At 41.9% G+C, this 15,920-nt stretch overlaps 1 long non-coding RNA gene across 2 annotated transcripts in view; it reads right to left on the bottom strand.

Annotated features, from left to right (window-relative positions):
• Positions 1-2,267: 2,267 nt before the first annotated feature.
• The window catches only part of LOC142042797 (uncharacterized), a 120,450-nt gene continuing 106,797 nt past the window's right edge, over positions 2,268-15,920 (bottom strand). For both annotated transcript variants that reach the window (XR_012653862.1, XR_012653863.1), the window contains one exon: positions 2,268-5,774. This is a non-coding gene — a long non-coding RNA (uncharacterized LOC142042797). The remainder of the gene's footprint in view (positions 5,775-15,920) is intronic.

Here is a 15,920-nt window from a genome sequence, read left to right as displayed (position 1 = left end):
GAACGCATTCAGGTGAAAGACATTCAAGTGGGGTTGTGCTAAGTATACTTCAGTACTAAGAGTAAGAACATAAGGGAGGAAGAGGTATCATTTATTCTGGACATTAACAGCAAACTGAAGAACAGATTAATATACACTGATGGAAGTCAGGGCCAGAAGGGCTAGGACCTTTCCATCTGTCTTCCCACACAGCAGCAGGCATGAATTTCAGCCACTCCCTCCTGTATTAGCTTCAAGTAAGTGCAACTAAGCACGGCTTGAAGAAACTTTTGAAAGATGTAAAATCTGAATGAGAAAGTACATGTGATGGATGAATGCTGGTGTCTTTGGTGAAGCAGCTCCCGTCATGTGGTTTTTTTAATGTCCATGAGTAACAAATCTCATTTGTAATTTCAATTTTTGTAAGTTTTTCCACTGTTCAGACTTTTATTAACATAAATTCACTGTAACAAACTCATGGTGGAGTGGACTGCACACCCGTATGTGCAGAATACCAACATGTTTGCTACGAATTAAACAAACGCCCATCAAAATGTAAAGTCACGCTGATGCCAGTCCTACTGTGACAGTTTCTACCCTAATATGGCACCTCATTAGAATTAGCAACTGTGCAATTAACTCCTTACTCATACACAATTTGCACTGTGACAAAGGACAGTTTTGCTTAAATAAAGATTTCAGTGTTTGACTTGCAAGTTGTACATGTCATGGAAACATGGCTGGATGACTGATGAGATTCTTTCTGCTTTAATTGCAATTCTACACAGGAAGATGGTGTTCTTCCATGCAAAATAGCAATAAATCACATATACGTATTCCTGTCGTGAGGTAGGAGGAAAAGTGCTCTCAGTACAATAATACTGGTTTGACTTTGCATATTTTTCTTCCTCTCTTCTCTGGTATGTGCCACTCACACTATGACAGAATGGAAGAGAAAAATGGAGAAAGTTAGCATGTTTGCTTATTAAACAGCACTTGCAGAAATGAGAATGACAGCATTAGCCACCAGCTGGTATACAGAAATTAATAAGCATTCATTCCTTCACATTTATAGACTTATTCATCTGTCTTTTTTATTCACGTAATGACTGAAACTTAAGTGAAGAGACACAGCCCTGTATTTGCCATATGCTAACCATGGCACGGTCCATGCCCTGAAGAGCTCGCTCCCCTTTTAGATGGAGCTGAGGAAGGAAATAATGGCACAGTCAAACAAGATGGAAACAAAACTGGAAACCAACATCCCAAGACAAGGTTGAATTCAAGGTTACAAAAAAAATTATTAACAAAATAATTACAAAAAATTTGTTGAATTAATTTCCAACAATATCCCTTCTGTATACGAAAGCATACAAATAATGGAGGAGGAGGAAGAAATAATAAGGACATCAGAGAAGCAGGGGGAGCCCGACTTACTGCCACCAGTCACTGCCCAAAGCCATACGTTACCGAAGCAGTTGCTGCTTCAGGACTGACCACCGTGAAAGACACGATGCTGGATGGATCACGAGCCAGTTCTGCCATAGTGAAGTCATTTGTTCCTACAATCTATAAAGTGTTTTAGAAATGCTGAGCGCCACATTTTTCTGTGAAGCTCTGACAGAACTATTTACAGGGGCTCCCTAACATTTTGTAAAGACATCCACTGACATTATCCACACATCTTCCATAAAATACCTTTCCTTTTAAATGTCTCTCAAGAGGAAAGAAACCTACCTTTGTCACAGCCTTTTTTATCAGCTACAAAGGTCTCTACTTTCAGCTAAATCTATGCAGAAGGAAGGTTTCCCCACACCCTGTGATACACTCCTGGTCGTCGTCTTCAGTCTATTACCTCATTTTATTTCATGTGATCGATATCATCCGCAGTCTCAGAGCTATGAGGTTTTGAAAAGGCTCAGGCAGATTTCCTACTCTGTGCACTACTATTTGTATATGTGTGCAGAGTGACAGGACATTACTAAAGTTTATGGTATACACACTGCAGAATATAGTAATATAGATGGTATACTGTGTGTATTTTTTATATATAATATATAGGGCTTAGCACTATATACACACACTATATATAGCACTATATACTTATACTACACATAGAATATAGTGCTACAGAATATATGATCATAATATAAATCACTAAAGTCTAATTTAATAGATAGCTTGGGCAAAGACAAAGCAGTCACCAAAGGAGACACATGTACCAGGAGAAAAGTAGATGTAATGGTATCTTCAGATGTTTAATGATCAATGTGTAAGAAAATCCACGATCTGAGAAGAGAAACAACTCTTCATATACATATGTATCTGTATGTATATACATTATCACACACACAGAAATTCAAAAACATATTGCTGGTTCTATACAAGCTTTCTGTGCAATATTTTTATGAGGTTTTCTATTAAGTAACATCTAAAAATCACAAAAAGAACTAAACATTATATATTGCGTTGGCATTTTAAAAAAAGAGCTAGAAAGTATAAATATCATTAAGCTTCAGTGCCCTAGGTACAAAATGACTTTTTATGAAAAAAATCCATTACAATTACACAGGAAAATAGGGAACAAAAATGAGCCTACACTGGAACTGAGACACATAATAGACAGGATCATACTTAACTGAAAATCACATCAGCAATTAACATCTCCTGGAGACAAATGACCGGTAAGCCCCCCAGCTGAAGGGAGTTATAAAGTTTCATTATACGGCTTACAAGAGATTTAACTACACCATAAATTTAAAACACTTTCATCCCCATGAAGATATAAGTAAAAAAACCCCTAGAGATAAATAAAAAATGTACAAAAATTCCCGCTGGACACCAGTATTAGGAATCCCACATTTACACAAAGGAATTGGCAGAGCTGCACAGTTCTGGAAACAAAGCCTAAATTGGGATTTATACACACACCCTGACGGTAAGATTTTTCAGCTGACTGAGGTACGAAGCCAGTACATTTTGATCGTGATGGATCCTCAAGGAAAATTTCACAGACAGATTTGCAATCTGGTGGATTTCTTGCATTTATAAAAGTCAGACAATAACTCAACCTGCCATCAGGCACAAGCGCTACGGTGACTGGCTACCAAAATAACAGGCGAAATTCAAGGGCACCCTATGCCTAATGAGCCTGAATTTTGATTTGCAAAGCTGTCCGCTATCTCAGCCACAGCCATGCACAAATCAGCCCTTGCCATTTCCAAGAAAATGTCATTTTAGAGACACAGAAAAAATATTCACTAGAGGCTAGGTTAATGCCAGCAAACCAGTCGCTGCCTGAAACGGCATTTGTCCACAGATCTGCAGACAAAGCAAAGCAAGGAATTGTATCAAACGTGTTGGAGCAGATCCACTCAGATCTCCCCGGATCTCTTCCACAGCATCCCCGTCTTCTGCAGCACATTCTTCTTCTTACCTTTCACTTCTCATTGACAAAAGAAAAATCATTCTGCTTTCGGCTGCTAAAAATATTATCACTACAAGAAAGTGAATTAAAAATGTGCCAGATGGCAAAAACCTTCTAATTCAATAACTACAACCAGAAAGAAGACAAGTCGAAAATTAACACAGCTGAGAGAAAGGGGGTGACTGAATGCTCAATGCAGACTAGTGACAGTCAGGAAATTCAACACTGTCCCGTACAAGAGGTCCACGTGCCCAGGGACAGCAGGTCTTGCCAGCGACCGAGGCTCTGGGTCGCTCCTGAGCCATTCCAGATCTCAATTTTCTTTTTAATGTATTTTTTTTAAATTCCATTTTTGGTGAAACACAATGCTCCTGTTCAGAATATAAAGAACAAGCTTTCATTCTGCAGGCAATGTGGGCTGGCACAGGCATTAATACACAAAATTAGTATGCAACTAGGAGTACATTTAAGTTTATACTAAATTTATACTGAAACCTCTGACAAACGTCTGTCAGCTCACACAGGAGGCGGACAGGACCCAACTTTTACGTGCTTTTGCATATTGCCTTTCTACAGTTTCTAGGTCACTTCAAGACAGAAACAGTCATTATCTTTTCAATAAATACCAAACGATATAAAAGTTTCTAAGTGGTTCCAGTATGTCCAATTATCTATCCCCTGGCATCTCCTCCTGGGAAGTGTCTCAGTGAAAAAGCATCTGCTGTCATTAGAACCATCACCGCACCAGAACAGCCACCCTGTCAGGAACAATTCAACAAAACACTTCTTGCTTTTTAATGATAAACCACTCTGATTTTCTTTACGCTTTCTCCCATGGTGCTGGCGAGGGCTGCATAGGCGATGCCACATCCTGACGCTCCAGTTGCACCAGCTGAGCTCCAGTAAGGCAGAAGCTGCTGCCCACGGTGGTCCGAGGCTGCCCACCGGCACCCTGTGCCCATTGATGGGATTTAAGGTAGATATACTCGATGTATAATAAAATTTACACTTAGCTGTGAGTGAGAAAACGTAAACCCTAGTGTATAAAGGTGAAAGGACAGCACAGTGATCCACGGCATTTCTGTGCTCCCAGGTGTAAAGTCTAACCAACTGAGGAAGCCTGTACCATAGGCACCGTAAGCAAATGGGATGTAAAGAAATCATGGAATGAGAAAGGCAGGGAACGCCAACTCTAACACCGTCTGAGTGCCAACAGCACTACTCGGCATCTGCAGGAACTTTACACAGTGATTGTACTTCACAGTGTTGAAAGAACAGACTTTGTGTTTCAGAGAGCAATTAATTATCCCTATGCAGCTGAGGGACAAGCCATGCTGACCTATAAAACCCACAGCTTATGAGTACACACTACAGGAATTTCAAAAAAAGGATAAAAAAGGCTTCATAATGAAATAAGAAGCTCTTGTCCTTCTGTTGGTTTTAGTCAAGTTATTACAAAGTACTATTGAATGCTCTTGACTTTTTTGTTGTTTGTTTTTATATCACAGGTGACTGCATCCTAACATGGTAAAAAAATTATTTGAATTGCTGTTTGTCTGACATGGTACCACACAAACCAGCAGAACTATTTTGGGGAACTGGTTACAGCATGAACAAAACCACTTGCATTTACTACAACCACCCAGACACTTCGCAACTCTGTGATTATGAACATGCAGAATTTTAAGGTGACATACCCGCACCAGAAGTCACATTGCCTTGCTCTGAAAGGACGTTGTTTTAAACTAAATAAGAATTTCCATAAGCCCTCACATTTATCAAAACTGTATCAACTAGATAAAAAAATAAAAGATGTTAGGCATTCATTAGAAAAAAACAGTTGCTGCATGTATGCCAACATGCAGGAGGAGGAAAGTTAGGGAGGCAACCAAAACAACACTTGCTGTAAAAACTCAGGGGGGTGGATTTATACCCTTTATCTCGTTTTCCTGAGCTAACAGTGGCACTTGGGTCAGCCAGGCTTACAGCAGGTTATTATTACTGCTCCACAGAAGTTGAGATAAAAGCTTTCGCCTCTTCCATAAAAAACGAAGGTACAATACAGGACGCAAACAACCCACGCTGAGCATTACGGTTTCAGGTCTCCCCAGGTGTAACTGCCATTTGATGCGCAAACGTCAAGTTTATTTTGTGACAGAAGACAGGAATCCCGAGAGCCGCCCAAGGCGGTGCCTGGGCGCTGTGAGCAGCGGGTCACCCCGCAGATGGGGAGGGCTCCGCAGGCTGGGGGGGGCAGATGCCCCGGTCGGCAGCAGGTCTCTGCCCAGCCGGTCCGCCGGGTACCAGTGCCTCTTCGCTCCCACCAGGCTGAGGTACTGGGGAGGTCCTCGCTGTCACGGCCTCAAGCCTGCAAAGATATAGGGCTGGTTTAAGTCATACACTGTGACGCTAAGCCGAAGGCAAACCACGTGTAATAAAAGAGAGTGAATCTAACTGGGATAAGAGAAGTGCGAGCAAATGGCGCAGACCTTCCCCATTTCTTATAAATAAACAGATAGAGTCAGGAAACTTACTGCTGCTAAGGCAAAACCACAGAAGGGCAGAAAGCATAAACATGGAGATGCCATCACCAGTACTATCTTTCCATGTTTCTCCAATTAAACATGTCTGAGTATACTGTGGCTGTGGCGTGTAAAACTGCACCAGGTCAGAGACCGCTGCCAGCCGGGGTCCGCAGCCTCCGAAGAACAGAGCTGCTGGAGCGCCAGCCTGCAGGCTGCCCACCCGTCGGCGAAGTTTGAGTAACAGAGAAATACGTACGTTCTCCCCGCGTCGATCTAATGCCTTTATATCCTGCTGCTCACACGAAGCTCGTGTAATGCCCGCAGACACACCGATGCGCCGGTACACGCACCGCAGCCCCGGCAGCTCCAGCAGCCGCTCTGCGCTGGGAGACGGCCGCAGCGGTGCCCGGGGGTGTCACGCCAGCACCCAGCCCTCGTTTCGGGAGCCCAAGGGATCACAGGCCACTGGTAAGTGCTGGAAAAAAATTCTCCCGTCTTTTCAATGGGTTATGAAAGTCCCACCCTGTATTCATCCAGGCAGGACAAATGGGAGGACTAACATTTTTTTAGGAGCAGGACTGGTGACTCTCCGCAGCCCTCCCTGATGGCAGCTGGCAGGAGAAAGAGTAAGGGCTTAATGTAATGCATCTACTGCAGCAGACACAGGAACAATTTGCTTCTGGAGACAAGAATGACTATGGTTTGGTGGGGCTTGGGGTTTTTCTTTTAATGCAGAGAAAGAAAACCAGCAAGCAAAACAGGGTGCAATTGACAGCTCTTTCACTGAGCTGCTCTTGGGACAATACAATAAAATCCTGCTGCTCTCTGCAGTCAAGCTGACACATTTTCAATCTCCCCTGAATCATGTTTGAACATCTAAATGAAACTTTGTATTGAATATAAATGGGAGATAGTACTTGCTTAGCTCAAATATGTATTTTTAGTTAATCTTGGGGGTGGCGGTTGGTATGGGAAAAACGTTTTCAAGACAATACGAACAGATGAGGTGGTATCCTGCAAACCGAGGTTCTGCAAAACTATCTCCAGACTTCAGGGAATTCAGATTACTAATTAGCTTCAAATAAAAGAGAGTGAATCTAACTGGGATAAGAGAAGTGCAAGCAAATGGCGCAGACCTTCCCCATTTCTTATAAACAAACAAACAGATAGAGTCAGGAAACTTACTGCTGCTAAGGCAAAACCACAGAAGGGCAGAAAGCATAAACATGGAGATGCCATCACCAGTACTATCTTTCCATGTTTCTCCAATTAAATATGTCTCAGTATACTGTGGCTTACATCCTAAGTTGTGCATAAAATAAAATACAGAGTGTTCCACATCACCAAGTGTTTTTGGTGTATAAGCAATCGCATTTCCTTATTTTGTGTGCTTTTATCTATAGAAACCTAGTGTTATATTCTCTTTTTTACAGTTAATAATACCATAAAGCTTATGCTAACTAGTTGAGCAGTCTGTATGATACCAAACCTTTCATGGTATTTTCACGAGACATATATTGTAGTAACAGCCTGAACTTATGTGGGACAATCTTTGCACAATCTTGCTTTAAAAAAAAAAAAAGTAACCACAAAATGACGTTTGCTTCTGCTTTGTAGTTGCAATCAGTATATAGTACACATATTTGTTAAATTTGTTGAAATGCAGTTGACTGAATGAGAATACCATGCAAAGTGAATTGCTTCCCTTCAGGCATTAATTATCGGTGTATCTCAACTGTTCTCCTCCACTCTTCACATTCTCTGACGTTTCATCTCCTCCTTGATTGGGAGCAACCACCCTATAAATAGATTTTTTTGGCAGTAATTGTGAATAAAACTGACTAGCATGGACTGTAATCATTTGGAAAATTTAGCCTCCAACTGAGTAATTGTACAGTTTTTGGATGCCCGATAAAGGTTGCCTCTAAAGGTTATTTTGCATTTAATGAGTCTGACCAGGCCCCTCCGTACAAACATGCTGGAAAAACTCTGCAAGCTCAGACAAGATTTGAGTGAGCAGAGAAATGCCACAGCTGAGGCAGTGAAGCCTTAGTTAAGACGAGGGGTATAATTTCCATTTCAGATTTTGCCTTCATAAAAAGCTACAGGAACAAGGGAGAGGATGAGAACAGTTATTTGCCAACATTTTCTAAAGGAAGTTTTTCACTATCTAAGTAATCGTTCGGATTCCTTTTTCAAAGCCAATTCAAGATCCCAAGTTTCAGAAGTCACTGGAAAGGTGCTGGCAAGTCACTCGGACACTTTTGCCTAAAGTAATGTAATCTCCCTAATAAAAACTAACCAGAAGCATGACCTACCACAAAGAAAACAAACTTTCAGTGACAAGACAAATTCTTTTTCAGACTAAGCAAGCATGTCTTGTTCATGCAAGTCAATCAGTAAGAGTATATTTTTGAGAGTCCCATTACATTTTCTGTTTTAGGGTCCACAGTATTATTGTCTTTAGACTAGAACAGGATTATCTCCCTTTCAAGCCCCATTTGAAGACAAGTGATGATTAATCCTGGAAAAATGGGATTTTTGTTAAATTATTTTTAAAAAAAGATAAATACAATGGCAAAATCTATCAGGACTTCAGTATTTCACCTCCTCCTTCATTCCCCATCTGTACCAGAGCTATTCTGTACATCACTTTTCATGAAAGAAAAGGATTTATAGATATTATTTTCTTAAGTCTAGTGAAGCAATAATCTAAGCAGGAAAAAAGTGCAAATCCCAGCATATGTTGGCCTCAATTTTTTCCCAGACGTTTTAAAGTCAGCAATAACATTGCAGAAATTATCCAGACCTATCCCAGCAGAAGATCATCTGCCTAAGAAAACCAGCCCTTTGGAACTGGGGGCTCTTAGAAATATTCATAAATACTAAATATTACATACCACTCCTGAAAGGGCTTAATCCACTACAGGATTATATCAAGAGCTGGAAAAAACAATAAAAGACCTCGACACAATTAAACCACTGTTCAAGCAGGAGTATTCCGAAGCCTCTCCTGACAAGCTCTGGCTGTTTTGAGGTGGGACCCTAATACCTGGCATTGAGCTGCTATCGGGGGCAGCCTGAGCTGTGCCCTTGCCAGAGCCGCGACAGGGCTCTCATCTGACCTGCCAGAAATTTTTCCCCAAGTCATAGCCAAGATGGGAAACAATGAAAAACAGAGAAACGCAAGGGGAAAGGAGAGCAATCACTGCAGCTGTTAACGGCAGAAGTTCTGCCCAGCGTGACTCCAAGCCGCACACCGAAGCTGGGGACCTGCTCCCAGCCTGGCACACGCGGTCCCAGCTCACACATGGGGCCGAACGGCCCCTGCCCTCCGTGACACACGGAGCAGGCTGAGCCTACCCCAATTTCTTCATCCTCAACAAGTTTTAGGCTTTTGCTTCATTTTACTCCCCGAACCCTCTGCAATGAACCACTGCACGGCTCGCCGCATCATCCCAAAGCCCCTGGGACGCAGTCTCTGCGCCAGACCCCCGGCATGGTGACGGACACACGGGTTCTGCGGAGGCAGCCTGCGCCGATGGCCGCTGCCCTTCCCACCTGGATGGGCTCACAAATGTGAAGCACGCGTGCGTATCTTGAAGCTTGATGCTTTCGTTAACCCGCAACAAGAGGGAAATCTTCCCATGTCTCGCTTGTTGTGCAAGGAAAACAAAGGTTTTACAGTTCGGCACCTACAGGAACAGCTGCAACAACACGTACTTTACAGCCTACAGTATGGGAAAGGGAAAAATAATATCTAAATGCTCAGGCATCTAAGATTTCACTCATTTGTTTTTAAGATACAGCCTAGCCGCATTTTTAGCAAAATCTCTAGGAAACCCAATACATACACCCACATTTTGATTGTGATGATGTACACCTTCACTTCTTTGTCAGATTCCTGCAACATTTAACATCCAAATTAATAAAAAATTCTGACTATTCATCGGTTCTATGGAGCCAGTCAAACTGAGATATGGTATTTCTTGTAGCCCTGCAGAATACATATTTTGCAAAAAAACCCTATTCCTAGTCACATTGTTTTGAATTATTAGCTCATTGACATTCCTGTGCTAAAGAAAATATCATTAGTAATTTATAGAAGTAGCATGAAGAGTAATAGTTCAGAAAAGCCCAGTATGAGATAAATTAAGCCTACATCTTCATGATAATCATTAAAATGTAGCTATAATGATATGCCCAAAAACTATCATTCAGATAGGCTGAGCAGGAAGCTTGTCGGATGTCAAGCCACCCTCATCTCAAATACTTAATACTATAGCACTGTATAAGACTTGTGCTTCGGTTTTGAAGAGATGCCAGCAAGTCTGCTGGGACTCCTGTTTTTGAGAGTCTGCTGGAACCCAGAATAAGGGGGAAAAATCAAATCTCAAAACTCCTGCAGAAAAGAAACACTTTCACTCCCTTTACCAGAGGTACCTTTGTGCTTTCTCTCTCATGCTGCTTTCCATCACCATCTGCAGACCCGTATCATTGTCCTTAAATCACTCTTAAACACTCAGCTCGGGTATACTGTCCACAGGGACTACAGAAGAGCCAGCTGGGGTCCTGTGAGCTCTGGTCCATATTCACCACCACCACCTCTACAGGCTATTTTTTTGCCCACCTCCCATGTCCCCGGGTGAGCCTGTGTCCCATCTCCTTTCATCTTCAGATTACAAATACATCCGCACGAGCTTTTTGTTCCCATGTTCTAAATCTGTACATTAGCATGGGCTGATGCTTTCTCTCTCCTTCAGCCTGCAAATTCTTTTGTATTTCAGATATTTCCACATTATCTTACACCTCAGAGACATGACCTTGCACCATGATGCTATCATTTACTTCATCTGTTTGCTTTCATCACTGTCTGCATATCCTTATCATATTATTATTCTGCACACAGTTCTGCAGCCAAGAAACGTATGAATTCAGTAACATACATGAAAGAGCATTATGAAATGAAGGCACATGATCCTCAGTTGTTCATATTACCAATACAAATGACAGGGGGAAAGTGGTCTATGGCAGCCTAATTAATTTCCTGCTACCTTTCAACAAATTACTAGGGGCTTCAGGCTTTTTTAAAACTTAATAATAGGAAGCAATGTTATTTGTAGATTTACTTAGTGGGGAAAAAATAAACAGTATAAATTTGAGTGAAGAACTTAAAATTACACACATTTTATACATATACAACTTCAGCTACCTGAAAGAGTATTGATTAAATAGACTCACCACTTCCAGATTAAATTATTTTCAAAATCTTTAAATATAAAAATAAAGGAGGCCTGTACAATGTATAGCAGTCTATACTCATACCCAAATAGGTTTCATATTGAAAAATATTGAAGTAGCACTCCTGTATCAAGATGAGGATTCCAGAAAACAGCTACTACCTTATGTCCTTTTTCCAAAATAGAAAGATAACAACTCGTCTTGTTTACAGCAATGATATCAGTCATAAAATATTCAAGTTTATTTTTAATCCTGATGATAGTAAATGTGAAAGGATTGGTGAAAACAAGCTCTAGCAATCAGCTATTTTTATCTAAGTTTTGTGCCACATGGTAACATTACTTGGCTGTGGTTTACTATCAAATTGACAGCCACCTCCTGAGGATCTTCGCTAGTGTTAGGAAGATTTATGTTCTTCGTACTGGTTTGATTAACTTGAATCCAAAACAGAGACGAACTTTTTGATTTGGTCCGATTGTTGCATTGCTCTGTTCTTAGCTTACAGTGACAACAAATGAACGCTGAGGATATTTTTCTTAACTTGTTTTTCTGTGTGACTATAATTTATGAAAAAGATTTCAAGGCACAGCCCAAGTAATTGGGAATCTCAGCAAAAAGGAGGAGGTTGCAGAAGGATATTGACAGACAAATAGGACGTTAGTCAAGAAAGTTCTTTGAAGATCATTTCCTTGGTGCTCAATATCAAGCTCTGTTTCTATTTACGGCTGAATATAAAAGTCATAACAGCATGCAATGAGATTCCAGCACAGCTCCTCTCCTGCAAGGCAGCCTGCTGGGGGAGAGCAGATGAGAGGCAGAGCCACAGCCTCAGCACAACCCTCCCTGCCCCAGCCCCAAACGATGCTGGCAGAGCTGGCTTTGAATTCCACCGCTCCTGATCATTTAAACGGCATCTGCCTTCAGGCTCTGTCCTTGCAAAGCCTTGACACTCTGGAGAGAAAAATGGTCAGTTCACCCATGCACATCACCGGCTTTTGTCTATAGTAGCCAGTAGTGCAGACCAGGAGATTTGTAGAGCGGTACAGTTGGTGCTGAGGTCCTGCCATCCATAACACACACATTTCAAAGGGATTTTCCTTCAAACCAGTGCTACCTTTGACCTGCAGACTGAAAGGCCATAAGTGGTTCCAGCACGAGCTGTGCTCCTGGAGCACAGATCTCGTTCAGCTCCATCCCAAAGGAGCTCGGTCCATGCGCTCCTGACGCTCCTGCAAACCCACCGGAGCGGCAGCGAGGACTGAGATTCATTCCAGAAGCACGCTCCTGCTCCAGACTGCAGTGCTAATGCAGAGGTATCAACTCATAAATACATCCACGTTGGAGCTGGTTTTAATTACCAAAATAGTCAATTCAGAACGGGAGTCCCAAACAGCAAAACTTCAGCACTCAGAGCGCTTTAATGGCAACGCTGCGGAGCGTGGTTTAATTGCAGCAGTTTTAGCGAGAGCGGGAGCTGACTTTCCGAGCAGCTGCCGGGACTCTCTCCCCATCTCTGGCCCATCCAGGCAGGCTGCCAAACCCACCACTGCCTCTCTCCGTACTCGCTGCCAGGCTCCCGTCCTCCTCCCCTGCCCGCCGCTGCAGCACCAGCCCTCGGCGTTCCCTATCCCTTGCCCGCTCCGTTGTCCTGAAGCCAAGGTTACTCACCTCGCTTGCTCAGAACGCTGCAGTTCTCAAGACACATATAGGCGCAGCATCTTTTGAACTTTCCTTTTTCCATCTGAAACAGGTTAGTGTTTATCTCCTTTTCACAAAAAAAAAAAAAAGAATGCTGCAGATATTTGCTAAGAGAGTGACAAATTCCACTTAAAATTCAATTGCTTTACACAGATGCAGCAGCAAGTAAGTTGGATTTTTGTCTTCATCCCGTTTTCTGTAAGCTTTTTTTTGCATACTTGTTGGAAATTTTTATCTGATCAATAAAATAACAGTTAACCAGTTGGCGATTTGGAACTACTGTTGCTTGGCTTTTCCTGCCAAAGCTCTTTTAGTTACCAACAAACGTAAAGGGGAAAAAGACTCATGCCCGCTGCTCTGGAGAACTGCCAAGCTCCCAACAAAACCTCGCACGTGCTCCTGAATTCCACATCTCTCTTGCCGCTGTGTGGGCAGTTGGCCACTCTCTGTTACATATAAGTGGCACTGAGCTCAAAAGAGGCCGAAAGAAGAGATGGGTAAAAGGAATACGGCCTCGCACAGCCCCCAACATTGCGTAACCCCCCAAACTCCCTAACTGAAAGCTGACTGGAGAAACCCCATTTCCCTTCTTTTATCTGTAAACGTGCCCTTTGCAGCACCATTAGTGGATTGACAAAAAAGCACGCGCTATTGTAGTACAAACACAAACAAATAAACCTTCTCGTATATTAAGGATTTGTATGTCCTATCCATGACGAATCAGGCGGTTCTGGCCAAAGGAGAAAACAATTAATAGCCTCAGTGCACGAGCACACGACACATGCGCAAGGCGGCGGCACGCAGACGCCCAGACATACACCGTCCATACGATGCCCAAACACGAGCTCAGACAAAACCAGGAGCTGCCTCTGGCCAGCCCTCCCCCAAAACCTGCCCTTCGGGACACCGGCTGTGACACCAGTAAGCGCTGGGCTGGCTCGCATGGACGGGGACAGCGTGGCGAGGCTTCGCCACATTCAGGCTGCGAGATGAGCAGGCGTGGAAGACGTGGCACAACCCAGGGATTTTTTATTACAGATTTCATGAGCATCTCTTTAGCTCACGACCTTACAGGATCAGGCTATTCGGGAAGGAGGCCTGGACTTCCAGCCATCTGTTTTCAGGTCAAGTGAGAATTATGCTCTAATCAATTGATTTTCAGCAATAAAAGGCCTATAGGAAAAAGAAGATACGGAACTTGGTATTCACTCATCGACTCGCCGAGTTTGGGCCTCAGTAAAACAGGCCACAGTAAATGAATGCAAGACTTCGTTAAACACATGGCTTCCTAAGGAAGAAGAAACAACCTTTTGTTTGTCCACTGGATCTGTGGCTTAATGAAACAGCAGAATGGAAATCTGCTGAAAACACTAGAAATCCCCACAGGAGATTCTTTTTAGTCTGAACTGTTCTATAAATAACTCACTATAATTGACAAGAATCCCATTAAAAAATAGTGAAGTCATCTTAAACTTTTAGTTAGAATTTAAAATAAAAATTCTACCCCATCGGATGCAATCAATACAGAAGTCACTCCCAATACAGAGCAAATACAGAACAAAAGAAAAAGGCAGATGAAAACAAGCAGCTGGTTGCCTGAGATCAGCGAACTGTGAAACTACGCATTTAAATGTTTACAACTATAATGGTTTTTGCTCTGAAGTTTTCTGCATTGTCTACAACATGCTGGAGGCTGACTTGAGCTACAAGCAAATGAGCTACAGAAACGGCTGAAAGTCAATCATCAGAACTAGGTACGTAATACCCAGCAATACATATGGCAAGTTTTTAGACTCTGCTGGTCATAACAAAGCTTGTAACACTCGGAGCATCTGGCCATCATTAAAATGAAAGCCTAGAGAAGGGTCTGTGTAAATTTAATCCTATTCATTATGAGAGAAGGATACTACAGATAACACAACTGCTTCATTTTTCTATTTGACTTCAGAGCCTGTTCACAATTTTTTAATCTTTTTACTTTTACTTGAAACAATCGGATGAATCTAGGCCTGGAAAATAAACAGCCCTTTATCTCCAGCATCTCCAGAGATCACAAACAGCTCTGTGTCCTTTGGGGAATATAAGCAGCTAACGATTCACCACTCCTAGGGTGCAAAGCAGCTTAATTAACAAAAAGCAATGTTTTTACAAAAGTTGTTCCTTTGTTCAAGTTAATGGTGCACAATATTACTAGTCGATCCTGCACGGTGGACGAGCACTGCATTGAATTCCCCGGTGCTCTCTTCTCATCTCAGCGGAGCAACCGATTCCATTGGTAAAATGCATCAGTTCCATTTTTCTACTCTTTGTTGCTATTCCATCCCTCTCTAACCTTATACACAACATTCACTCCATTTACCATTCCTCTGCTGGGTTGAACAGCAACATTTCCATTAATAATCTTGTATATTTATAACAAAACTCTCAATGCATTTACACATATAGAAAATGAACCAGAAAATACAAGACATACTTTCATGATAATATCCTCAGGACTCACCTAGAATCTCAGTTCTACTTTATCTATTCAAGTTGCTTTGATGATGTGGAAATACATTTAACAGCAGCCATTTCCACATCTATAGCAAGTGAAATCCTGTGGCATACATGAATCATTTCAATGTAAAATTTAGCAGAATAAAGTTAATTGAAGGTCATCAGTTTTTTCTCCCCGCCCTCCCTCTTTTTTTTTTTTTTTTAATAATTTGAAGTGCCTCCACTGCCTATCAGCAGGGGGGAAAATAAGATAATTTTGTTAAAGCTGACGGAATTAGCATGAGATAAGTAAAGGTTAAATGTCACGATGGAGACTGGAGGCTTAATCTTCCTCCAACATACAGCAGACCAGCAAAAAAGTGAAAAGAGGTACATTTAATCAAAAAGGGGGCAAAAAAAGAACTTTTGCATCAAAAATATCTTCACAAATTAAAATAGAGATCTTGATCGAAGATTATAAGGTTTCCAGTTAATTATGACTATTCAGAGGTCAGACTTTTTTTGCAATGGGTTAAGCCAATGAGATGAAGCAAAATCAGTTCTTCTAGAAAGAG

The sequence above is a fragment of the Buteo buteo genome, chromosome 21 (genome assembly GCF_964188355.1).
Source record: "Buteo buteo chromosome 21, bButBut1.hap1.1, whole genome shotgun sequence".
In the NCBI taxonomy this organism is placed as follows: domain Eukaryota; kingdom Metazoa; phylum Chordata; class Aves; order Accipitriformes; family Accipitridae; genus Buteo; species Buteo buteo.
This window is presented reverse-complemented; position numbering and strand designations above follow the sequence as displayed.